The 15,187-nt window shown below is 38.8% G+C and overlaps 1 protein-coding gene, 1 non-coding gene and 1 pseudogene across 5 annotated transcripts in view; 2 read left to right on the top strand and 1 right to left on the bottom strand.

The window, feature by feature from the left end:
- Positions 1-15,187, top strand: part of TRPM6 (transient receptor potential cation channel subfamily M member 6) — a 139,966-nt gene that overhangs the window by 20,917 nt on the left and 103,862 nt on the right. The window lies entirely within an intron of this gene.
- Positions 889-992, bottom strand: LOC141571482 (U6 spliceosomal RNA). Its single transcript, XR_012496210.2, has one exon. It is a non-coding gene; the product is annotated as a U6 spliceosomal RNA (small nuclear RNA).
- Positions 8,940-9,993, top strand: LOC109449905 (heterogeneous nuclear ribonucleoprotein A1 pseudogene; annotated as a pseudogene).

A 15,187-nucleotide genomic window follows, 5' to 3' on the forward strand; every position in this document is an offset into this window, starting at 1 on the left:
ACCCTACCCCACCCCACTGGTTTACCGCGGAGGGAGAAAAACAGAGTTGAGATTTGAACCCAGGTCAGTACTTTAAAACACTAAGAGCATGGGTAGTCTATCCATACATATGATTTTGATCATTATAAGGAGAAAGTGGATCACCTTTAACTGCCAGAGTGGGAACTGAGTTCTTCACATTCTTTTCCCCTGTATACAAATTTTGTTGTTTCATCTTTCATCTGCTTGCATTTTTCCACGACTGATAAAGATATTCTGACTTGACTGGCATTTGGGTTTAGCTGTAAGACTGTTTCTTAGGTTCCCTCCGACCCCACCCCACTCACTTGTAAAACATTTGAGATGGAACTGGCATGAACTTTTTTGGGGTAAAATTGGGGGCCAGTACCCTGAGGTAGTATTACATTTTCCTTGATAGACGAGGGCTTAAATAGCATTTGAGTTGCATGCACCCCAGAGGAGAGGGGAAGGACCCAAACAGCATATTGGTTGTATGCCACAAATTTTGGTCTTACCTTACCTATTTACAGTTCTCTACCACAGCTAATTTTTTTTTTTTTTTTTAAGTAGGACATGTATGCCGAAACTATCAAGCATTTGGTAAATAATGGACCTGAAATATGTCTTGCCTTTTTTTCTTTCTCACTGGGTTTTTAATCATGGGTTTTCAATATAAGTTGAAGAACCCACACATCCTCAGAGTGACTTTCATCAATCTTCTGGTAGAATCATACAGTGGTGGAAGTAAAAGTGGTCATTCTTCCTATAGCTCCATTATTTCTTTGTGTCACATCAGAAATCTGCATGGCAACTATATCCTGTGAAAAACCATCATTGTTAGATAAAGTATTCTGATGTGAGTCTCAGTTGTACATTTTTTTCCTCCTTACTAATATGGCACACTTCATGAATTTGTGTGCCATCCCTGTGCAGGGGCTATGCTAATCTCTGTATCATTCCAAATTTAATATGTGTGCTACTGAAATGAGCACTTGGTTGTGATGTTTTCTTCCTTTTTATTTCTTAGATTTATTGAAGTTGTATATACATGTAGTTCAGAGTCAAATAATTGCATAAGGTTTATTACCAAAACACAGTAGAAACCTCCATTATTTCCTGCTTTTCAGAAAGAGCAATCATGTTCATCTCTTAGCTAGTTGGTGCTTATTCTAAATCATGCTAATATTGCCCTTTCTTTTCCTTGTTAAAGAAAATGCAGATGTACAGATTCTTTCCTGAATGTGAAACCTCTTGACCTTTACATTTTACCAGTTGTTTCAAAAGATTTTTAAACATACTTTACAGACTGAACAAGACACACTTGTGGCCTGCATTCTGCTTGTGGGCAAAAATACAGGGTATGTGTATTTTGTTTTCCACTATGGGTCGTTTTCTTTCTTTAGTTCTGCCACCACCAGTCCCCTGTTTACATTTTTAACAGGTTTATTGAGAGATATAATTTGTATGTTATATGATTAACCCATTTACTGTGTACAATTAGTTGTACATCCATCACCACAGTTAGTTTTAGAACATATTCATCATCCCCAAAAGAAATCCCACACCCCTTAGCTGTCTCTTTCCATCCCCACCAGCCCAAGCAATCACTGACTGCTTTCTGCCTCTATATATTTACCTAGTCTGGGCATTTTGTATAAAGGGACTCATAAAATATGTATTCTTTTGTGACCGTCTTTTTTCATTTAACATATTTTCAAGGTTCATCCATGTTGTAGCATGTTGTAGCATTTATTTCTTTGTATTGCTGAGTAATATTCCATTGTATGAATACATCACATTTTATTTGTCCATTCAACAGTTGATGGATATTTAGGTTGTTTCTGCTTTTGAGCTATTATGAATAATGATGCTATGAACATTTGTGTAGAAGTTTTTATGTGGACATATGAGTGTGAGTTCATTTCTCTTGGGTAGATACCTAGAAGTGGACTTGCTGGATCATATGGTAATTCTATGTTTAGCCTTTTGAGGAACTGCCAGACTATTTTCCAAAGTGGCTGTACCACTTTACATACTTACCAGCAATTTATGAGAGTTCCAATTTCTCCCCATCCTCATCAACGCTTTGTATTGTCTGACTATTTGATTATAACCATTCTGGTAGGTGTGGAAAGGTATCTCCTTGTGGTTTAGATTTGCATATGACTAATGATGTTGACATCTTTTTCATGTGTTTACTGACCATTTGTCTATCGTCTTTGCATAAATGTGTGTTCAGATTCTTTGTGCGGCACTTATTTTTGATCCAGTTCTTGAGATTTTCTGAGTAATGCACATATTCACATCCACACAAAAGCTGTTATGCAGTTTCTAGGAGATCATAACCCTTTGATATCTCTCTATGGGTCTGAGGATACCCACAGAGGACCTGTTATATAGTGGGGATTTTTCTGGGCATTTCATGTGCTTAATCTCACTCATTATTATCTACTGGGGACCTTACAGTATTTGTGTGGGGATCAGGTATTCAGGAAAGTCATTTTGTAAACCCTAAAAAAGTATACAGCTTCAGGGACAGGCATAGGTGCACGTTCTGAGGGTAAGTGATGGTGAAATGAAGTCGTTAAGAACATCAACTCCAGCCAGACATCAGCATTTGAATCCTAGTGTCATTTTTATAAGCTGCTATGTCCTTGGGCAAATTACTGAACCTCTCTGACTCGGTGTCCTCACCTGTAAAATGGAGACAATAACTGCACCTACTTCCCACATGCTCTTGGACAGAGTCAGGATAAGCAGATTGCTTTGCATTGTGCAGGTGTGTGCATAGGCAGTTCTGAAGAAATTGTTAACCTGTGTTGTGGACTGAATGTGTCTCCCAAAATTCATGTTGAAGCCCTAATCTCCAACGCGGTTGTATTTGAAGGCGGAGCTTATGGGAGGTAATTAGGTCTTGAGGATGGAACCCCATGAATGGAATTAGTGCCCTTAAAAGAAGAGATGCAAGACAGATGATCTCTCTGTCTGCCATGTGAAGATCCAGGGAGGTGGCAGCCATTGTGAGACAGGAAGAGGACCCTCATCAGAACTCGACTGTGTGGGCCCTCTGATCATGGACTTTCAGTCTACAAAATTGTGAGCAATAAGTGTGTGTGTGTGTGTGTGTGTGTGTGTATGTGTGTGTATGACCACCTAGTCTATGGTATTCTGTTATTGTAGCCCAAATTGACTAAGATACCTGCTATTAATATTGTCTTACAGAATGGACCAGGTATTATCTTGTAGTGGAGCAGCTTAGTCTTTGAATATGAAAACATATTCCTTCTTTCTGGAGAAAATAGGTAACTTCCATTGATCATCTAATGAGCTGAGGGGTTTTTATAAATTAAATCTTACAATCTTAGAAGAGAAAATTTTTTCCCAGGAGGATTTAAGTCTGTAGGGTATTTTACAGATCCTTGGTCTAGATCAGTTAATGCTCTCTAACCTTGGTCACCCCTGTTAGTGTCTGCTTTAAAGTGACTTAGAAAACAAAACAAACCCCCAATCTTTGTTATTACCTGGCATAGAGAAACTCAGCTTTCTAAGCAGACAGTTTTATTGTCGGACGTGAGGATCAAGCAAGTAGATATTGTTCAATTTAAAGACAAGCGCCGGTTCAATTCCCACATGGGTCAGTGAGCTGTGCCCTTTACAGCTAAAATTGTGAACAACTAGATTGAGAAACAATGGCTTGAACCAGAGTAGGGGGGGCGGGGGGGGGGGCGGGGGGCGGGGAGGCGGAAGAAGGGAGGAAAAAAAAAGATTTAGGGGAGGGAACATTCTTAGTAGATGACTGGTGGAAATCTCTTGAAAAAAACCTTCCAAAATTGCATCCTGTGGAAACAAGAGTGTGAGACTCTCAGAGATGATCCTTGGTCAGATATATTTAGGGGAACAATAGATAGTTTATCCTTTTTGGAGAGTTATAAGACTTGTATGTGCTTATATGGCCAGAAAACATTTTATTTTTCTCCCATTTTCTGCAGCATATACTTTAGTAAACTCTGATAAGATGCTCATATATATAAGCCTAATCAGCTAGGCACCGTGGATATTATAATGAACAAGACAATTCCCCATCTTATGGGGCTTAAAGCGTAGTAGGTCTAAACAGGTCATGACCGTACAGTGCATGGGAGTAAGCACAGAAGCCCCAGAGGCACACGGAAGGAGATCTGAATTCAGAGATCCAGAAAGAGTTTCCAGAAAGGTTTTCTAGAAGACATGATGTCTAAATTGGTGGAAAAAGGAGTGGAGTAGATAGTATTTCAGGAAAAGAAAAATGTGTAGGGAACACCACAAGGTGAATTCAAAGAATCAAAGTTGTTCAGTATATTAGAAATGTAGAATGTAGAGATTGAGCTAGGGAGGGGCAAGAGATGATGATGATGATGATGATGATGATGATGATGATGAGAGAGAGAGAGAGAGAGAGAACAAGAGCAGACATCAGATGCGGTGGCAGTGAGCTATAAATCTTGTGAAGGACTTTTGAACTTTTTCCTGAAGACAGTGGGGGACCCAGTGAATGAAAGGTCTTAGGTGAGACTGTGTTGTTTACTTTTTCACTTTAAGAAGATTATAGGCTTTATATCAGAATGGATTGAAAGGAAATTTGGAGGCAGAAAGACCAAATGGGAGGCAATCTAGGCAAGAATTCATGGTGACTTTAAGGTAGTGGTAATATAGATTTAGAGAGGTGGGCAGATGCAATAATTATTAAAGAGGTGGAATCAATAGGTCTTGGTGGTTGATTGAATGGGAAGTAAAGACAAGGAATAATTAAGAAAGGTGCTCTGGTTTCCAACTTGGACACCTGGGTAAGCTGGGGAGCCCTTAGGAAATAAAGGAGGTGGGGCAGGTTTTGGTGAGGGAAATAAGGGATACAGATTTAGACAGTTAAATTTGAAGTAAGACTCTCTTTTGTTTCTTTTTAAACCTGGAGAGGTAAATAGCATAGGTTTTATACACCCAGTCAGCTGAGTTGCATGTAGATGAATGGACCCATAGTCAATAGGCAACAAAAACACAAAATCCTGTCTTCTAGCTTTTTCTGTTCTTTCTCTACTATAGCCTACTACTTTTCAAAGAATTTGTAACTTTTGTGAAAAATAATTAAAAAACCAGCACTCTTTTCGTTGTCTTCTGGTCTTCAGTTGTCTTTGTTGCTGTTTAATATTCACATACGTTTTTAAAGTTCTGCTTGAGATTTTTTTTTTTCTGCTGCAGGTAGTTTTTACCTTCTGAATATTAAAGCCATTTTAGATGCTTAAGGAAATTATTGTTCTTTAGGCAATAAAGCCTTTTCTGTGTTTTATTTATTTATTTATTTATTTATTTATTTATTTATTATTGGGGGATAGTGTTTTTCCAGGACCCATCAGCTCCAAGTTAAGTCATTTTTTGTTTTTCGTTTTTTCTTCAATCAATCTAGTTGTGCAGGGCGCAGCCCACTGGCCCATGTGGCAATCGAACTGGCAATGTTGCTGTTGTGAGCACAGCGCTCTAACCATCTGAGCCACCCGGCTGCCTCTCTGTGTTTTATTTTTTAATATTTTTAAATTGAAGGAGTTGGATCACATCAGAATGCTTTTGGAAGGAAGTTGAATATTAATAAAAAATAGTATAGTTTCCTAAAACAACTAAAATGCATCATATTCAGTATGTCTATTATTTAGAAGTTGTTAGTAACTCATACCTTTTGCTTATAAATGTGTACAACATGTATGGTGGGCAGTGTGGCAATATCTGACTTAACTTAGAAATGTCACTTGTAGGTTTTTATCGGGCAAGATATACATGCACATGAAAGCTCTGCTGTATGTATTTTGGTTAAATAAATTATGGGACTCCATACAAAGGAATACTTGTCAGCGCCCAAGAGTGAAGCAATTCTATGTGTACAAAGATATAAGGAAATCCAAGTTATTAATAAGTGAAGAAAAAGCATGATGTAGAACAGTGTGTATAATATACCTCTATGCTTATAAATACATAGAATATCTTTGGAAGAATACACAACAAACTGTAATAGAAGTTCCTTTGGGGGAAGGAACCTGGAGGGCTGGCATACGAGGGTGTGAGGGAGATTTAATTTTTCCCTGTATTATCTGCTGTACCTTGTGGATTTATCCTGTTTGCAAAATTGCCTGTAAAAATGTTGCTGTTGCCTGGCTTACATGTCCCACAGGGTGAGGGCTTAGGATACAAGAACTAAGTGCAGCTTTCTAACAATTTTATAAGCAAATCTGTTGTTTTTTGCTATGTGGCAATTAGGCACACAGTTGTAAAAGATTTACCTGAAGTGATTATAATTATTTTTTTTTTAAATGGAAGTGGAGTGGCTATTTATAAGTGCAGCTAAAGGAATGCTCATGAAAATTTACAGCTGGAAATTACTCTAACAATCCCTGGGGTTAACCACCCAAGGAGAACAAGATTTCTCCTGTTTGCTGATTGATAGAGAATTTTTACAGGCTAATGAGGTATCAATATTTTAAATGAATGAATAAAGCTATTCTTAGAGGTATCAATATTTTAAACAAAGAGTGGATGAACTGATAGAGTACATCCTACCTATATGTTCTGAAGGGCTGATCTCACATTTGTCATCCTTCGGTGACATCCACGGGAGGGAGGATGTAGTAGACACTAAAATCTGCTATTAGTGGTTGCCAGAGGGTAAGGGGGGCGGGGGGTGGGGGGTGGGAGATGAGGGTAAGGGGGATCGAATATATGGTGATGGAAGGAGAACTGACTCTGGGTGATGAACACACAATGGGATTTATAGATGATGTAATACAGAATTATACACCTGAAATCTATGTAATTTTACTAACAATTGTCACCCCAATAAATTTAATTTAAAAAATAAAAATAAAAAAAAATAAAATCTGCTAAAGGTTAAAAATGAATGCAGTTAAAATTGTCCTTCAAAAGTCGCTTACACTGCTCATAAAGTATAGTACTGCATGAAAATTTGATCTCTAATTACTTTTTCTCCATGTTGGAACTTTCTTCAGTTGAGTACCAGATTAAATAGGGGATGCTGAAATATTAATACTACAATACTTTCATTGGGATGAGATACACAGACTAAGATGTGCGTGTGGGACCTGAAACCAACTAGGAAACAGTAGATCTTGTCTCTTACTGACGCTCACCCTAGTGCCTACATGCAGTCGCTTCTGGGAAGTGCTTCTCCAAGTGTGGTCAGGACTCCTGGGGGTCATTGAGACCCTTTCAAAGAGTCCTCAAAATCAAAATTATTTTCACCATGGTACTAAGACATTATTTGCCCTTTTTACTGATTCTTTCAAGTGTGTACAGTGGAGTTTTCCTGGGGTTACATGACGAATCAATAGTATTTAAAAAAAACTATTAAAATACTATTTCCTTTTCCAACTACATGTCTATGGAGGCTTATTTTCTTTATATACTTCAACCAAGACCACTTATTTCAACAGATTGAATGCAGAAGCAAATATAAGAATCCAGCAGTCTTAAGCCAGGTATTAAAGAGAGTCACAAAAAAATGCAAGACAATACTCATCTCATAAACCTTAAAAGTTTTTTTCATGAAAGTATATTATTTGTTAACATGTAATAGATTTTTTATTTTTAAATTAATTAACGAGTCAGTATTTGTTAAAAATTCCAGTTTTAATTTCTAATATGTAAATATTGGTAGACATATAAATTAAAGAGTTTTAGAGGTCCTTTGTAACTTTTACGACTATGAAGGAGCCCTAAGTCCCAAAAGTTGGAGAACTGTTCTTGGGCGTAAGACACTTTTCTGAACATAGATTGCAGTGAAATTGCCCAAACTTAAAAATTTGTTTTATCTTCTCTTCTAACCCTCTCTCTTGTTCTTTTAGCAACAATTTTGAATTTGTTTAAGTTAAGTATGTGGTTTGGGTCACCACCAAATTTTAAGAAGTAAAATCTTGTTGCAGTAATCTTTGTGCTTTGCTTCACTGAACAAATGAAACAGGTAATCTCCATTGTATATATAAAGCTTACTATGGAGGACATAAATATAATTGCCTTTACCCTGTAATTCCTAATAAAGACTTTATTTTTCCAGAAGATGGTGGATTCCCTAAAAGTCAGTTGTTTAAGAGTGTAGCTCCACTAATCACCCCCTAGAAAAGATTTTTCAGACAATGTGGTTTACTCAGACATAGTACTAGTAAAGTTTTGGATAATTTAACAAGATGTTTGGAACATAAAGACCATCTTTGTACATAGTCATAGGTAGTCATGTGGCTATTTTGCTACTTGGAAATTGGAGGACATTGAGTGTATCTAATTTGAAGATCTTAGCAGATTAGAGTGGTTATACAACAAATAGGTCAACATTCGGTTAAGTTCTGTGTTTTATATCCAGGGACAGCTGCAAAGAATACTCATAAAGGAAGCTTCCATTTCCTTTTCCCTTCTTATCGAAGTGATTTAACAAAATACGAAATTGTAAGTGTTTTGTTTGCATGTTTTATTCCCCAGAAGACTGGATAAAGCTGAAGCATGTGTGACTGCAGGGGAAAGGATGTCTCGTCACTGCTATTTGAAATTGTGTTTTTGGACTGATATAACGAGGGCTTTCACCAATTTGGGGAGAGTAGGCATGGGGTATGACATCATTTTAGTTTGAACCTTTATATGCTCTACTTGGCTGGTCACCGTCGAGTTCTAATTCCACACTAGTCTCTGTGGAGAATTCATAAATGTTTTACTCTTGTACTCATAAGTTTATATGATCTAGGAATTCATTCTGAAGTTCTAAATGCCTTTGCTCAACAAGGCTGTATATGAAAATGTTAGTGTCTTTCTGTCAGTGGACACTACTGAGTAAGCATCGTTAAAGTCACCCCTCCCGTGGTCGTTGTCTAAGTCAGAGTCTCCCAAAGAGCCTGAACAGCTGCAGAAAAGAAACTTCATCAGAGGTGTGAGCTTTTAGACAACCGATGAGAGTCAGAGGAGCCATTTTGAGCAATGGGGAACGTTCACAGACTGTGTGGTGATGAGAGATTCAAGCACCAAGTGCTCCAGAGTTTTTGGGTTTGTCACCTATGCCACGGTGGAGGATGTGGGTACAGCCATGAAGATAAGGCCACACAAGTGGATGAAGAGTTGTGGAACCAAAGAGGGCTGTTCAGGAGAAGATTCTCAAAGACCTGGTGCCCATTTAACTGTGAAAAAGATTTTTGTTGGTAGTATTAAGGAAGATACTGAAGAACATCACCTAAGAGATTATTTTGAACAGTATGGAAAAATCGAAGTGATTGAAATCATGACTGACTGAGGCAGTGGCAAGAAGAGAGGCTTTGCTTTTGTAACCTTTGATGACCATGACTTTGTAGGCAAGATTGTCATTCAGAAATACCATGCTGTGAATGGCTACAACTGTGAAGTAAGGAAAGCCCATGTAAGCAAGAGATGGCTAGTGCTTCATCCAGCCAAAGAGGTCAAAGTGGTTCTGGAAACTTCAGTGGTGGTCGAGGAGGTGGTTTTGGTGGGAATGACTTTGGTTGTGGAGGAAACTTCAGTGGTTGAGGTGGCTTTGGTGACAGTCCTAGTGGAAGAGGATATGGTGGCAGTGGGAATGGCTATAGTGGATTTGGTAATGATGGTGGTTATGGAGGTTACTCTGTGGTTACTCTGTGGCGGGAGTGGCAGCTATGACAGCTATAACAACGGAGGAGGCGGAGACGGCTTTGGCTGTGGTAGTGGAAGCAGTTTTGGAGGTGGCAGAAGCTACAATGATTTTGGCAATTACAACACTCAATCTTCGAATATTGGACTGATGAAAGGAGGAAGCTTTGGAGGCAGAAGCTCTGGCCCCGAATGGTAGTGGAGGTCAATACTTTGCCAAACCATGAAACCAACATGCCTATGGCGATTCCAGAAGCAGCAGTAGCTATGGCAGTGGCAGAAGGTTTTAAGCATTGCCAGGAAACAAAGCTTAGCAGGAGAGGAGACCCAGGGAAGTGACAGGGAAGCTACAGGTTAGGAGCACAGTGGTGGCAGGGCCTAGCTGCTACCAAGAAGACATGTTTTAGACTACACTCCTGTGTATGGGCAAACAACTTGAGGACTGTATTTGTGACTAATGGCATAACAGGTCATTTTAGTTTCTGTTCTGTGGCAAATGTAAAGCATCCAACAAAGCATTTTAATGTAGATTCCCCTGAGTGAAAATCTGTTATCTGGAAACCCTGAAAAAGTCCTAGCGTAGGAATACTTTCAGAGAGGGAAGGGATTAGTTCATGTATAACTACCGCTGGGGGATTAGTCTTTGGACATTTGTTTGCAATTCCTCACTCTTACCTCAGACCTGGGATTGGATGTAAAATCTGATTATAATTTAGGGTCAGGCAAACTGACCAACAGTGAGCCTGGGACTAATACTATTTTCCGTCTTTGTCCTCTGCCGTTTCCTCTCCCAAATAACAATTGAAAAAACAACAAAACCTCCCAGTTTATTAAAAACAAACAAACACCCAGTTAATAAAGACTGACACTATGGCTACAAAAATGGCATAATCTCCATTGTCAGCTACCACTGCCTTGACAGTTTGCTTCTCCAAGCGAGAGAAGACAGCACATTAGCTATTTGTCCTACATGTAGATTGGGCTATGCAGGTAAGATATGGGAGTTTTAGGCAGAGTTTCCAAGTTCTTGTTAATGGTACAGGTTTCCTGTTTACACCTTTGGAGGGAAAATTGTACACATGGATTCCTGAAGTTCTATTTTAAGTGTGTTCATTTCCTTGCTCATTCAACAATCATTGGGTTGGGCCCTGGGGCAGTAGGAATGACTGGGCCTGTAGGAGCTGGAGTCTAGCAGGGGAAAGTGGACCTGTAAAAATCATTTGAAATATGAGAGGCCCTAGGCGGAAGGTTTAGAGGTCAGGAAGTATTTTTCTATGAAAAAAGGAATTATATCAAATTTACGTTCGCAGGTCACCAACCAAAAGCAAATTTCACCTTTGATATTACCATTACTGAGCCTTAGTAAGTCCCAGGGAGAATTATAAGCCTTTATTCCTTTCAAGAGCCCTATGACATATTATTATTATTATTATTATTATCATCTCTATTTTTAATAGATGAGCCAACAAGGCATGAAGAAATCAAGTAATTTGCCCAGATAGCCCTACTTGAGTTGTCCATCTAGTCTATAATAAAGAACAGAATAGTTGAGCACATTTTGCTTAATTTGTACATATAAGCTCTGTAAGAACCTCCAAACCTGTAAAGAATTTTTATAAGAGTTTATTTGAGCCAAAACTAACAATTGCTGGGAAGCAAGATCTCAAATGCTCCCAAGAGTGACAGTTTTGAAGGTTTTTTTTTGTGTGTGTGTGTACATTTGGAATTAAGAAAGGAAGTAAGGAAGATTACTTCAAGGTTAAAGAAAGCAAAGTGGGGATTGGATTACTGGATAGTCTACAAGATTATGTTCTTTCTTGAGGGTGGTTACTTCTTTCTTGAGGGTCTGAAAAAAAGAGGATTACTCTGGGATTTCAAAGGTGTGCTAACCTAGATGCACAAAAACAATGGTCAGGGCTTGGTTAAAGCAAAGATAAACCTTTTACTAAAAAAGCTGTATGCCTGGGAAGTGACTACCCTCCATGACCTGTCCAATTAGGAATTTATGATTAGATCACCCTGTGAGGTTACTTTCCTTAGACCCACTTTTCCTCCACAGTTTCTAAATTAAGGACCCTCTTTGAAGCTATTTCCAATAGTTAATTGGTACACATGAGGTTTAACCACATCAAATTTGTTATCTGTTTCTTCTTTTTTATTTTAAGTTCTTTCAGAGCTTGTCTAATTTGCCTTAGAATTCCCAGCATGCAGTATGGAGGTCAATCCCAAAATATTTGTTGAATGAATTCAGATATTTAGAAATTCAGAATGAAGAGCTATTTGAGCACCTGCTACTCCCCTGTGGCACATTTGTTGGTGCTTTGTAAAAATTGGGTATTTTATAAATGTTTGGGGAATAAATGAAATTGTTAACGTTTTTGAGTAGGTGGCAGGGCTTGCTGATTGTGTCATTTCTTATTAAAATAAATAGATACTGAATTTAGGTGTTTAGTTCATTTTAAATTTTGTGACTAGATTTTTTCAAGTTTGTATGTCTTTATTGTTTTACTAATTTAATGAATGTCTTTTAACACATTAAAAATGTTGCTGGGCCAGCCCGGTGGCTCAGGTGGTGGGGCGGGATTCCCACATGGGTCCCTGAGCTGTGCCCTCTACAGCTAAGATTATGAACAACAGTTCTCCCTGGACCTGGGCTGCTGTGAGGTCGGTGTGAGCTGCTGTGTGCTGCTGTGGGCTACTGTGTGCTGCTGCAAAAGAAATAAAGAGGGTGGAATGATTTAAGCTGACTGTGGACTTGATCTGGGAAGTTTTCCTTATAGATATGTTTAAAATACACAGAAGCCAATAATCAATATCTGTGTCCTTATCTACCCCGATCTCTTTTGTTCAGCATGATCAGGATCTGCTTACACTGCTAACCTAAAAGTAAAAGGCCTTTTAAAGTTAATTAGAAGACTTTAAAAAAATCCTATTAGACTTCTAATTTTGCGAAATTTCTGAACATAGAGTTGTTACATTTTTTGAAATATCTTGTTAAGTTTCAGGCAGGAAAAAGAGTAAGAAATTTTGGAGTACCTGCTTAGATGGCCAAAATGTCTTTTATGATTAATTTAAAAGTTATTTTGTCTTTTAGAAACTTCTATTTATCAATTAAAGAATTCATTTCATTGTCCCGGAGATGTTTGGATTCTCTCCTTATGAAATTTTTTTCTTGTGATAAACAACAGACAGTAACAAGAAAAGGAAACAAAGGAGGGCAATTCAGTGAGTACTGACCCATAAGAAAGAGCATTCCTTGCTCCTGTGGCATCCCATTGCATGCTTGCACCTGGGGCAATTGCCTCCTGGAGAGAAAAAAACTCTCCCTTAAGGGAAAAACTCCCAACAGATCTCCAATGAAGGCATTTGACCTCAACCAAGAAGGAAGGAGGTCTGACCTAAGAGTGCTTCACAATCAAGGAGACTGTAGTCTGTGGACGTGGTGAGCACAAAGTGGCTCTGAAGGTACCATACCTGGTTATAGGGGATGCTGAACCATGAAGATTAGGCCAATTTAGATCCTGTTCAACTACACCAGATATGTCAACCTAAAAATAAAAGGCCTTTAAAAGTGAGAGGCAACAAGCATTATATTTGAGATCAATAAGAACAGCTATTCAGGAACACTACTTTGAAAGGCCTTTTATTTTTAGATTAACAGCACACAGTTCTATTTAGTAGTGAACAGTTATGTTTAGGGTTGGTGCACATTGAACAAGATCCATGAGTTTAATTTTGAAGTATGTAAAGGATTCTATAAGTGACCTCATTTGTAATTGTAGGGGAGGAAATACTTTTCCTCTGTTCTCCTAGGTTTGATAGCTGGGTCTATGAAATAAACTGACACAACCAGCAGACTAACAAAAAAAAAGATGTACAAATTTATTAATTTTAATATTAAAATTATGTTAATGCACAAGGGCATCACAGGAAAACAAAAGTAAATACCACCAAAAGGATGAGATTTGGGAATTTACTGTCTTAGTAAAGGGTCAAGAGGTGGGGGATGCCGGCAGTTTAGGAGAGAGTAATGATTTTTTTTTTTTTTTTTTAAAGATTTTATTGGGGAAGGGGAACAGGACTTTATTGGGGAACAATGGTCAAATTGTTGTCTTTTCAATCTTAGTTGTGGAGGGTTCTGTTCAGCTTCAAGTTGTTGTTCTTTCAGTCTTAGTTGTGGAGGGCGCAGCTCAGCTCCAGGTCCAGTTGCCGTTGCTAGTTGCAGGGGGCACAGCCCACCATCCCTTGCGGGACTCGAGGAATTGAACTGGCAACCTTGTGGTTGAGAGCCCATGCTCCAACCAACAACTGAGCCATCCGGGAGGCAGCTCAGCTCAAGGTGCCGTGTTCAATCTTAGTTGCAGGGGGCAGAGCCCACCATCCCTTGCGGGACTCGAGGAATTGAACTGGCAACCTTGTGGTTGAGAGCCCACTGGCCCATGTGGAAATCGAACCGGCAGCCTTCGGAGTTAGGAGCATGGAGCTCTAACCGCCTGAGCCACCGGGCCGGCCCAGTAATGATTTTTTAAAAGAGGGAATGGGCCCTTTAGGAAGAGTGGTTGGGAGACATGACAGTTTGTGACAAAGTTTGTCTGATTGTCATTTCTAGTGTGGATTCTCCTTTGTGATAAGAGTTAATCCTCCCTGTTGCTGAAACTCCCAGGGAGGGAATTTATGACAATTGAGTTCCTTTCAGAAGATCTGTCTTTAGGCTGATAAGGGAGTTCAAAGAAAGCCTGTCTGCTTTTGCTTTTTTCAAGTGCCTATAGCTCCGAATAATCAATATACCAAAACAGCATATTTTAGGGTGGTGTGTCTTAAACTCCTTCGTAATCATCTGGGAACCTGTGGACAGTGTGATAATGAGTTTCCACAGCTGGATTTGTAACAAGCTTTCTGGCCCAGGGCATTTCCTTCAACTGTAGCTTGAGTAGTAGGTGTAAGAGTGAGATGGGGACTGCACTAACAGAGTCTGAAAAAAACCCCCTTGTAGATTCTGGCTGACTACCCTTTCATCACTTCTCTAATACATATGTGTGTATTGTGGACGAAAAAGTGGTTATGTAATAAAAGTGACAAGTCCAGTGAGGGAAAGTAACCTCACAGGATGATCTGATCATAAATTTCTAACTGGGTAGGTCATGGTGGGTAGTCACACCCCAAACATATACTTTTTTTTTTCTTTCTTTTTTTTTAGTAAAAGGTATAAGCAAGACCTATCTATTATTGGCTTCAGGATGGGGAATGATTCTCGACAAACATTCATTGGTCAGGAGATAAGTGTCAGTCTTCTGTATATCAGACATTTTACAGGAATCAGTCTCTCAGTTCTTAAGCTCTTCTGAGGGAACATTCTTCATTTTGTATCCTCCTGTTCCATTTTAGTTTAAAGGTTCTTTTTCTTTTTAACAGAATCTTGTTGAGGTTGCATTTCTCTTCTGATACTCTTTCCAGCTTCCTGTGAATTTTAGCCAAAGTGGGACTTAATGAGTGAGAATTGAAGTTTGAGAGCTTGATATTCCCTCTGTAG

This window comes from Rhinolophus sinicus, chromosome 16, assembly GCF_057876585.1.
Source record: "Rhinolophus sinicus isolate RSI-liver-muscle chromosome 16, RSI-T2T, whole genome shotgun sequence".
NCBI lineage: Eukaryota > Metazoa > Chordata > Mammalia > Chiroptera > Rhinolophidae > Rhinolophus > Rhinolophus sinicus.